This window comes from Mytilus galloprovincialis, chromosome 3 (genome assembly GCF_965363235.1).
Source record: "Mytilus galloprovincialis chromosome 3, xbMytGall1.hap1.1, whole genome shotgun sequence".
NCBI lineage: Eukaryota > Metazoa > Mollusca > Bivalvia > Mytilida > Mytilidae > Mytilus > Mytilus galloprovincialis.
In genome coordinates, this window is record NC_134840.1 from 93,429,471 (window position 1) to 93,440,897 (window position 11,427).

An 11,427-nucleotide genomic window follows, 5' to 3' on the forward strand; every position below is an offset into this window, starting at 1 on the left:
TTTCTTGAGGAGAGTAGTCTTATTGTCAATCATACCACATCTTCTTTTTTATAATAAATATTTAAGAAACTATATGTCATACAACTAATAGGGAAAGAAACACAAGCAAATTAAAGAAAAATGCTATTTCAACATAAGAAATTTATTAAAAAAAATCCAGAAAATTATAAAATTCAGAATTGATTCCTATCATTCACAAAATAAAACAATTCAAACAGGAAAATTAATCTTCAAAATATTACTGAACACAAAACTTTGTTTTTGATGAAGTAGAAAAGTATCAAATGAAAAATAACTTTCCAACTACTTAAAGATACTGTTTATATTGGAAGGTTAAAAATTTAGGAAGATTAACACAATCATACTATTCCGTGAAATTTAAGTGTAAGCAAGTCTTTCAGAAACTTTAAATCAAAATTTTATAAAGCATTCACTGAATCCATTGATACATGTATCTTACTAAATTAAGAAATATGGGAAGTATTAGCAAACAAGAATGTGTCAATGGTACACGGATACCCTATTAACACTATCATTTTCTATGTTCAGTGGACTGTGAAATTGGGGACAGAACTCTAATTTGGCATTAACATAAAAAAAGATCATATCATAGGGAACATGCTATAAGTTTCAAGTTGATTGGACTTCAACTTCATCAAAAACTACCTTGACCATAAACTTTAACCTGAAGCAGGATAGACAGACAAATAAACGACGCACATACCTAAAAAGGTACTGCCCCTAGGTGGGGTATAAAAATTTTAAACACAACATTTTTAAATTAAAGAACCTTAGTGAGCGCGCTCACATACCCCACGTCCCCACATTGTCATTGGAGAAAAAAAAATTGTATAAAAAAAAAAATGAATCATAATTTCCTGTCGATATACACATCTACATAGTATGTCCTTATTATCTGAAAAGGTTTCATGAAATTCTGTTGTGTGGTTTGAGAGGAGTTGCGATGACAAAAGGTTGCAGTAGTATATTGGGCAAATAAGTTCAAAGGGGCGTAACTCCTGGGAAAAAAATTGAATCGTAATTTCCTGTTGATATGCACATCTAAGTAGTATGTCCTTATTATCTGAAAAGGTTTCATGAAATTCTGTTGTGCGGTTTCAGAGGAGTTGAGATGACAAACTGTTGCAGTAGTACATTAAAGTAAATAAGTTCAAAGGGGCGTAACTCCTGGGAAAAAAAATGAATCGTAATTTCCTGCCGATATGCACATCTAAGTAGTATGTCCTTATTATCTGAAAAGGTTTCATGAAATTCTGTTGTGTGGTTTGAGAGGAGTTGCGATGACAAGGCTTGCAGTAGTATATTGATCAAATAATTTCAAAGGGGCGTAACTCCTGGAAAAAAAATTGAATCGTAATTTCCTGTGGATATGCACATCTACGTAGTATGTCCTTATTATCTACAAAGTTTCATGAAATTTTGTTGTGTGGTTTCAGAGGAGTTGAGATGACAAACTGTTGCAGTAGTACATTAAAGTAAATAAGTTCAAAGGAGCGTAACTCCTGAAAAAAAAATGAATCGTAATTTCCTGTCGATATGCACAACTACATAGTATGTCCTTATTATCTAAAAAGGTTTCGTGAAATTCTGTTGTGTGGTTTGAGAGGAGTTGCGATGACAAACTGTTGCAGTGGTACATTAAAGTAAATAAGTTCAAAGGGGCATAACTCCTAGAAAAAAAATTGAATCGCAATTTCCCGTCGATATGCACAACTACATAGTATGTCCTTATTATCTGAAAAGGTTTCATGAAATTCTGTTGTGTGGTTTGAGAGGAGTTGCGATGACAAAAGCTTGCAGTAGTATATTGATCAAATAATTTCAAAGGGGCGTAACTCCTAGAAAAAAAATTGAATCGTAATTTACTGTCGATATGCACATCTACGTAGTATGTCCTTATTATCTACAAAGTTTCATGAAATTTTGTTGTGCGGTTTCAGAGGAGTTGAGATGACAAACTGTTGCAGTAGTACATTAAAGTAAATAAGTTCAAAGGGGCGTAACTCCTGGGAAAAAAAATGAATCGTAATTTCCTGTCGATATGCACAACTACATAGTATGTCCTTATTATCTAAAAAGGTTTCTTGAAATTCTGTTGTGTGGTTTGAGAGGAGTTGCGATGACAAACTGTTGCAGTAGTACATTAAAGTAAATAAGTTCAAAGGGGCGTAACTCCTAGAAAAAAAATTGAATCACAATTTCCCGTCAATATGCACAACTACATAGTATGTCCTTATTATCTGAAAAAGTTTCGTGAAATTCTGTTGTGTGGTTTGAGAGGAGTTGCGATGACAAGAAACAGGACTGACTGGCGGACGGACGGACGGGTCAAAAACATTATACCCTCCGCAACTTCGTTGCGTGGGGTATAATAAACTTTATACATACTCTGTTGGATATGGTGGTTCTGGAAAGTTTGTAGATTTACATTCATAAGCTGCTAACGTTACTGCTGCAATATGTGGTCCCTGAAATAATACAAATTAAAGAACCTTAGTGAGCACGCTCACATACCCCAAGTCCCCACATTGTCATTGGAGAAATTAAATAAGTACAAGAAAAAAAAATGGTATAAGAAAAAATATTGAATAATAATTTCCTGTCAATATACACATCTACATAGTATGTCCTTATTATCTACAAAATTCCATGAAATTTTGTTGTGTGTTTTCAGAGGAGTTGATATGACAAACTGTTGCAGAAGTACATTGAAGCAAATAAGTTCAAAGGGGCGTAACTCCTAGAAATAAAATTGAATCGTAATTTCCCGTCGATATGCACAACTACATAGTATGTCCTTATTATCTGAAAAGGTTTCATGAAATTCTGTTGTGTAGTTTCAGAGGAGTTTCGATGACAAACTGTTGCAGTAGTACATTAAAGTAAATAAGTTCAAAGGGGTGTAACTCCTAGAAAAAAAATTGAATCGCAATTTCCCGTCCATATGCACAACTACATAGTATGTCCTTATTATCTGAAAAGGTTTCGTGAAATTCTGTTGTGTGGTTTGAGAGGAGTTGCGATGACAAACTGTTGTAGTAGTACATTAAAGTAAATAAGTTCAAAGGGGCGTAATTCCTAGAAAAAAAATTAAATCGCAATTTCCTGTCGATATGCACAACTACATAGTATGTCCTTATTATCTGAAAAGGTTTCGTGAAATTCTGTTGTGTGGTTTGAGAGGAGTTGCGATGACAAGAAACAGGACTGACGGACGGACTGACGGACGGACTGACGGAAGGACGGGTCAAAAACATTATACCCTCCGCAACTTCGTTGCGTGGGGTATAATAACATTTAACATGGGATATTGTGTATATGGAGTTGTAGAGGATGGCATCTAAATTCCTGTAAAAATAAACTCTGAATCTAGAATTTCTGAAAAACACAAAGTAATCTTTTTAACAGACTTAGAGATAAGACAAAATATACAAGTTTACAAAACACAACAGAACTGCATGTAATCCTGGTCAATCACAAGATACTCAAAAAATGTTTGTAATCATGTGTTTCATGACAGACTAATGTTAATACACCTAGATAAAGTGCTCACCAGATATAATAGAAATGTATGTAATCCTGTCCCCAGACCTACAGATGATAGTACACCAAGATATACTCACCAGATATAATAGAAATGTATGTAATCCTGTCCCCAGACCTACAGATGATAGTACACCAAGATATACTCACCAGATATAATAGAAATGTATGTAATCCTGTCCCCAGACCTACAGATGATAGTACACCAAGATATACTCACCAGATATAATAGAAATGTATGTAATCCTGTCCCCAGACCTACAGATGATAGTACACCAAGATATACTCACCAGATATAATAGAAATGTATGTAATCCTGTCCCCAGACCTACAGATGATAGTACACCAAGACCTAACCAATATGCACACCATAATACATATTTCTCTATTTTTGCAACATACTGAAAAATGAGGACATAATATCATGGGTTATAAATTCTTATTGATTTCTTCTTAATAAATCTAATATTTCTTTTAACCCTTTCACCGATTGCTGCCCAGACAGAAGCTACCGTAGATAATCGCCTATAAGTCGATCCGACTATAAGTCGGATACCCTTTTCAGCTCCAAATTCTGAGGATTTAGTCTTGACCCTCGTATAAGTAGGACAAAATTTGGACATTTTTGTTTGCAGCTGACAGTTACTGAACGTCGGTAAAACCAATGCAAATCCAGGAATTATATTCATTTTCTGCATGAATGTTTGTTTGGTTTAAATTTAGTTGATGTTGATTATGATAATTTATAAAGCTGTTTAATAATAAAGATGTATTTATTCCTGTTGTTTTGTTCACTGTTTGATTACAGATTAGCCATGTGTTGTTTACGTAATGCATCAATGATTTTGTAGGGTATGACTAACAACCTATTGTTTGAAAAAGCGAACATAAACCAATATGAACCTGAAAAAATTTAAAGTCAATCAATATTTTCACAGCACACATAACTCAGCGTTAAAGGAGCATGTACACTTCATAATTCTCATTATATTGTGATGATTTATAAAGGATTAAAAAAATTAAGTGAAGCTAATCAACTTTATATTAAAATAACTCCCAACTCATTAGTGTCATCTGTTCACATATCATGCATATCACTGATGTTTTTCACACCTTTAGTGAATACAACTCTTTGTCTCTTAATTAAGGGTTATCAATGGATTATATTGGCTTGCCAATCAATTTTGTAATCTTTGTGTTTACCTCACTGTGGTTTACCTGAGACCTTTTAATGAATAATATTTTGATCTTGGGAATGAATCTTAAAATTATTTTTGATTATTGTATGATTTATAAGTATTGAATTGATATCATGATATCACAATAATGACACAATAACTCCGCTGAATACATCCTTTTACATAGTTGGTACATTAGTATCTCGTTTTCATTTTTGGTTCTTGGCTTTTTCTTTTGGGTTTATGCACAAACCATTTGACCATGAAAATCAATACACAAACCGGAAACAGTCGGAGATTCAAAACAAATTGACAGAAAAATGTTAACAGAGAACAAATAAAACACAAAGACAGTATTGTAGTCATTTATTTTTAACAAAAACTTTTAATTTAGGGATTTATGTAGGTTTGGCAATCACCGACGTAGTTTTGACCAGGAAATTCACTCCTGACCACTTTTCTCGAGCTTGGATTTTTCCTCTGGTCGCTGGATCTCTCTTATAAGTCGGTACCCCTCTCTGGATTCTGAATTTTACTCCCAAACTTCCGACTTATAAGCGAGTATCTACGGTACTCTGAGACGATGGCTTCCCTGGCTACTATTGCTCAAGTGGGAGATCTTCATAATAAATGTCAATAAAAACTTGTTTGTAGTTATTTGTGTATTTATTTCATTCACTTACACCATGTTCACAGTTTTATTCATGTTTTGATCATTTTTTCCTCATAAAATATTCAAATTTTCAAATTTTCGGCATTATATCTAGGTGAAATTCTCAAAATTCTGCTATTTGACCCCAAATCGTAATTTTTTAACCCAAAACGGCAAACTTTTGAAAAATTTTATGAGGCTGTACAAATTCCTCACACTGAACGATGTCCATCCCAAGTGTTTTGTACATAAAACGACATTTTATGTCAAACCAGGTGCTCCGCAGGGCGCAGCTTTATACAACCGCAGAGGTCGAACCCTGAACAGTTGGGGCAAGTATGGACAAAACATTCAAGCGTGATACAGCTCTGAATTTGGATTGTGATCAAATTTTTTACATTATATGTTTTTTTTTTTACACAAAACAAATGTCAAGATTTTACAAATCAATTAAAGATTTCTTCAAACTTTTTAAATCTAAAATTAAATAGTTGACACAGCATAGGTTTCTGACACAGAATGAATGTGGTCTAATGAACTTAAAAGTTTTTTTTTGCCTTTGAGCAATTCACTATGCTGTTGAATATTAATCCTCTCAAAAAAATGTTTGAAGAAATTTTCTTTTTATTTATGAAATCTGAAATGAGAAAAATTTAACCCCCCCCCTTTTTTTCACATCCCCGTTTCCCTTTTTCCAAAACTGATATCAATTCAAATTTCTAATGGAGTTTGCAACAATAACTACTCTTTTAAATACATCATAAGATATTAAAATGTAAAATAAAGTGCTTGTTATCACTGAATGGTAAAGATTGGTTGGTAGTAAAAGTGAATATACATTGTTTATTGTATAAAACAATAAAAAAAACTTCATCAGCAACATTTTATATTGGCAAATTTCCAATGAAGTTATTTACATAAAGTTATTGGCAAATAAAAATAGAAAATGACATCATAGTCATGTCTGGCAAATGTCCAACATACATTATCTAAAAACATTTTAGATAAGATAAGGAAAAAAAGCTTCATCAGCAACATTTTATATTGGCAAATTTCCAATGAAGTTATTTACATAAAGTTATTGGCAAATAAAAATAGAAAATGACATCATAGTCAAGTCTGGTAAATTTCCAACATATATTATCAACTACTATTCTATACAAAGAAAGATAACTCCAATTGAAAATTAATTGCTATTGCACAATATTGTGCAATTAGATATTTCTTGCTATTGTGCAATACTGTGCAATTGAAAATTTCTTGCTATTGCACAATACTTGATATGGAATCCTGATTTAGACCAACTTGAAAACTGGGCCCATAATCAAAAATCAAAGTACATATCTAGATAAAGCATATCAAATAAGCCCAAGAATTTAATTTTTGTTAAAATCAAACTTAGTTTAATTTTGGACCCTTTGGACGTTAATGTAAACCAATTTGAAAACGGACCAAAAATTAAGAATCTACATGTACACAGTTAGATTTGGCATATCAAAGAACCCCAATTATTCAATTTTTGATGAAATCAAACAAAGTTTAATTTTGGACCCCGATTTGGACCAACTTGAAAACTGGGCCAATAATAAAAAATCTAAGTACATTTTTAGATTCAGCATATCAAAGAACCCCAAGGATTCAATTTTTGTTAAAATCAAACTAAGTTTAATTTTGGATCCTTTGGACCTTAATGTAGACCAATTTGAAAACGGGACCAAAAATTAAGAATCTACATACACAGTTAGATTCGGCATATCAAAGAACCCCAATTATTCAATTTTTGATAAAATCAAACAAAGTTTAAATCTGGACCCTTTGGGCCCTTTATTCCTAAACTGTTGGGACCAAAACTCCCAAAATCAATACCAACCTTCCTTTTACGGTCATAAACCTTGTGTTTAAATTTCATAGATTTCTATTTACTTATACTAAAGTTATGGTGCGAAAACCAAAAAAAATGCTTATTTGGGTCCCTTTTTGGCCCCTAATTCCTAAACTGTTGGGACCTAAACTCCCAAAATCAATACCAACCTTCCTTTTGTGGTCATAAACATTGTGTTTAAATTTCATTGATTTCTATTTACTTAAACTAAAGTTATTGTGCGAAAACCAAGAATAATGCTTATTTGGGCCCTTTTTTGGCCCCTAATTCCTAAACTGTTGAAACCAAAACTCCCAAAATCAATCCCAACCTTTCTTTTGTGGTCATAAACCTTATGTCAAAATTTCATAGATTTCTATTTACTTAAACTAAAGTTATAGTGCGAAAACCAAGAAAATGCTTATTTGGGCCCTTTTTGGCCCCTAATACCTAAAATGTTGGGACTAAAACTCCCAAAATCAATCCCAACCTTCCTTTTGTAGTCATAAACCTTGTGTTAAAATTTCATAGATTTCTATTCACTTTTACTAAAGTTAGAGTGCGAAAACTAAAAGTATTCGGACGACGACGACGCCAACGTGATAGCAATATACGAGCAAAATTTGAAAGTCGTATAAAAATGTAATATTTAAAAACTAAATAAAAAAATTGTATAAATTAAAAATATGAAAACATATGACCAAAAACAACTTTGAATAAGAAATATTTTGTTAATTTATATTTTGACAAAAATTATCAACATAAATTTATTAAAAAACATTTACCAGGCATGCGCCGGAAAGTAAACATCAGTACGTTGATGGTTTTCTGTAACAAAAGAAGAGAAGAAGAAATCCAACCCCCATAATAGATCATGAATTTATACATTTTTAGAATTATTTATATTTATTTTATCAAATATTATAGGATGCCGAATTGACTTTAAATAGGTGCTGATTTGACTAGTTCCGATTTAACAAGGTGCCGATTTGAACAGGTGCCGATTTGACTTGAAGTTGTACCCATTCCGACAGAATTTCGGCTGTAAAATCTCGTCTCTGTCCACATTTCAATCCTAACCTTTTGAAATGTGATGTAACATCCCCCTGGCAATCAAATAACTCTACTAAATGTGTGCCATGAAGATGTAAACATAAAACATAAATTGATAATGTTACAGACAGCATCCATGTTGTATACAGCGCCATCTATAAATAGTTCTAAAGGGAGATAAGGTAAACTTCTTCTTCTTCTTCCAAATTTTCACATCCTTTGTAGGACAACCACACCGTTACGGCGTGTAGAACAAAACCCACCACCATGAATGTAGGAATATAATATGTACACTATATATTGAATAATGATATCCTCCACTAATATATACAGAATCACTTTCTAGTTGCACAGAACGGGCAGATTTAATACTGCTGTTCCTCAATCCCAATCTTAACCAGCGCATACCAAATTTAAAGCACAGAGAACTTGAGAAAATACGTCGAGGAAAACGCACCAGAGAGGAAAACTGCACATTGGGACAATTCGTGCCAACAGGCCATAAGATTGAGGATTGAGGACGTATAGAAGAGGGACGAAAGATACCAAAGGGACAGTCTAACTCATAAATCTAAAACAAACTGACAACGCCATGGCTAAAAATGAAAAATATTAACAGACAAACAAAAGTATACATGACACAACATAGAAAACTAAAGAAAAAACAACACGAACCCCACCAAAAACTAGGGGTGATCTCAGGTGCTCCGGAAGGGTAAGCAGCCGGATCCTGCTCCACATTTGGCACCCGTCGTGTTGCGTATGAGATAACAAATCCAGTAAATAGTCTAATTCGGTAGGTCACATAGCTTGTAGTATGCATTCTTAGTTGCGTTAAAAATTGTTAGGCTAGTTACCGGACATATATACAGGGGGGATTACAGTGGCGGATCCAGAACTTTTCATAAGGGGGCCCGTTGACTGACCTAAGGGGGCTCCAGTCATGCGTCAGTGATTCCTTATATAAGCAACCAATTTTTCCCACACAAAAGGCGGGCGGGCCCCCAGGCCCCCCCTGGATCCGCCTATGGGTTATATATGTTTACGTAGTAAAATAGTAAAAGATAAATGTTGTAAAATAAATTACTTCACTCACATTCACACGGGTAAAAAGAATAACAAGCTTGCAGCATTTAAATCTAAAAATAGTTCGCTTTTCACAATATAGACTAAGGATCTAAAAGCTAAAACACTTTGTCTTCTTTTCATCAGAGACTCTGTTTTCATTAACTAAAATCGAATAAAACGTTCATAGTGTCTACATACTTAATCCACGCATAGAATTTGTCGTTTTACATCATAACATCTAATAAAAAGGTTTTTAAGATTTCATCGTATCTATATATTAGCACTTTGTGTGACGTTTACGATCTAGGCACGCACTGTATATGTAAAGCCAATTGTCATGTTTTTATTTACTTAGATCTAAAACTTAAAAACTTGTCTTCGTCTCAACTCGGCCGATTGCGTACCCTCATCTAGGAAGGAGCTAGAGTATCGGATTCTACCGAGGATTGTCGAATGCAAACCACCCTTCAGCTAATCAGAAAATGTTTCACGACTATTTTTCTGACTTACAGTGGTTTTTTTTTTGGTTTTTTTTATAACCTTCTTCAGTTCAAATAATGATAACCTAGAATTTATTGTCGTTCTTTGCAAATCAAAGAACTGTGTTTTGTTTTTTTACAATTTTGGTATGGATACATACAGGATCATAAACTGATAAAGGGGGGAATAGGACCTTTATCGGGACTCCGGGATCGGGTGTTTTTAAACTCGGGATTTCGGGATTGACCCTTTCGGGATCCGGGAATCCTTTTTTTCGGATTTCGGGATGTCGGGATTTGCTTTATTTAAATTCGGGACCTCGGGATTTTTTTCAAGTCCGGGATTTCGGGATTAAGACCCCTCCTATCCCCCCTCATAAAGGGAAACTGATAATTTTTTGTATGATATGTGCTCTTGTTTTTCAGCGATGATCCTTTTGTGCTGGGTTTTATACTGAATAAAATTAGTTAGTTAGTTTCTGTACTTTTTTTTATTAAATGGCTATCCGCAATATGTTTAATAAGATCATTTAGTCTGAGTTGTTTGATTGAGTATCGAGAAAGAAAAAAAAATCTGATGTATGCAGCATAAACACGAAAATTTTGATAACTACATGGCAGAGGGAGGGGCAGGACTTTTTCGGGACGTCGGGATCGGGTGTTTTTAAGCTCGGGCCTGATTTCGGGATTGACCCTTTCGGGATCCAAGATTTATTTTTTCTAATTTCGGGATGTCGGGAATTAAATTTCTTTAAATTCGGGACCTCGATTATTTAGATATAGAGGTTGTTTTTTTTTTTTTTTTTTCTTTTTTTTTTTATTATTAAAGACAGTTTTTGTACTAGTGTAAATTCATTTACCTGAATGGTCTCAAATATTAGATAGTATCAGATAGTAGAGAAACAACAGTCATATCACATCCCATATATATGATAATAAGAGATGTTTCTGGAATTACGTATATCAAAATATTTAAGTTTAGTGCTTTTCGGTAAAATCCTATTTATTACAGAAATGCAATCTAAAACAAAAACCAAAGGCATCTTTTTTAAATAACAAGATACCCAAGTCGGAAGAATTAATATTTTAATTAATGATTAAAAAAAGGAAGCTGAAAGTATCTATTTAAGGTCTTTCATAACAGCGGTATTTGTTAAAGGGACTGAAACGATTAGACGCGTGCTCAAAATCAGCATGCATGATGAGTTGGTTACCGTTATGTGGTTAAAAGCTTGATAAGTGAAATGACAACTTTATTGCACCTACGCCTACGCAGGTCAATTCAGTTCAATGATGCACCGTCTAATAGTTCTCGCACTTATATCATTAGCAACGCCAAAGTAAATACATCATTTGAGTGAAACATTTATATGCAACAGTTTTATCAAACGGTGCGAAAAGATGCAATTTAGTATTATGATTTGTATTTTTATATGTTGAATTTATATGTAGTAGTTTTAGACAAAACCGATTAATAATCTGATTGAAAAAAATACCATTTACCTGAATGGTCTCAAATATTAGATAGTATCAGATAGTAGAGAAACAACAGTCATATCACATCCCATATAT

At 33.5% G+C, this 11,427-nt stretch overlaps 1 long non-coding RNA gene across 1 annotated transcript; it reads right to left on the reverse strand.

Annotated features, from left to right (window-relative positions):
- Positions 1 to 886: 886 nt before the first annotated feature.
- LOC143069411 (uncharacterized) lies at positions 887 to 8,481 on the reverse strand. Its single transcript, XR_012976389.1, has 3 exons — positions 8,336 to 8,481; positions 3,855 to 3,965; positions 887 to 2,489 (listed from the first exon to the last, which is right to left on the reverse strand). It is a non-coding gene; the product is annotated as an uncharacterized LOC143069411 (long non-coding RNA).
- Positions 8,482 to 11,427: the final 2,946 nt, after the last annotated feature.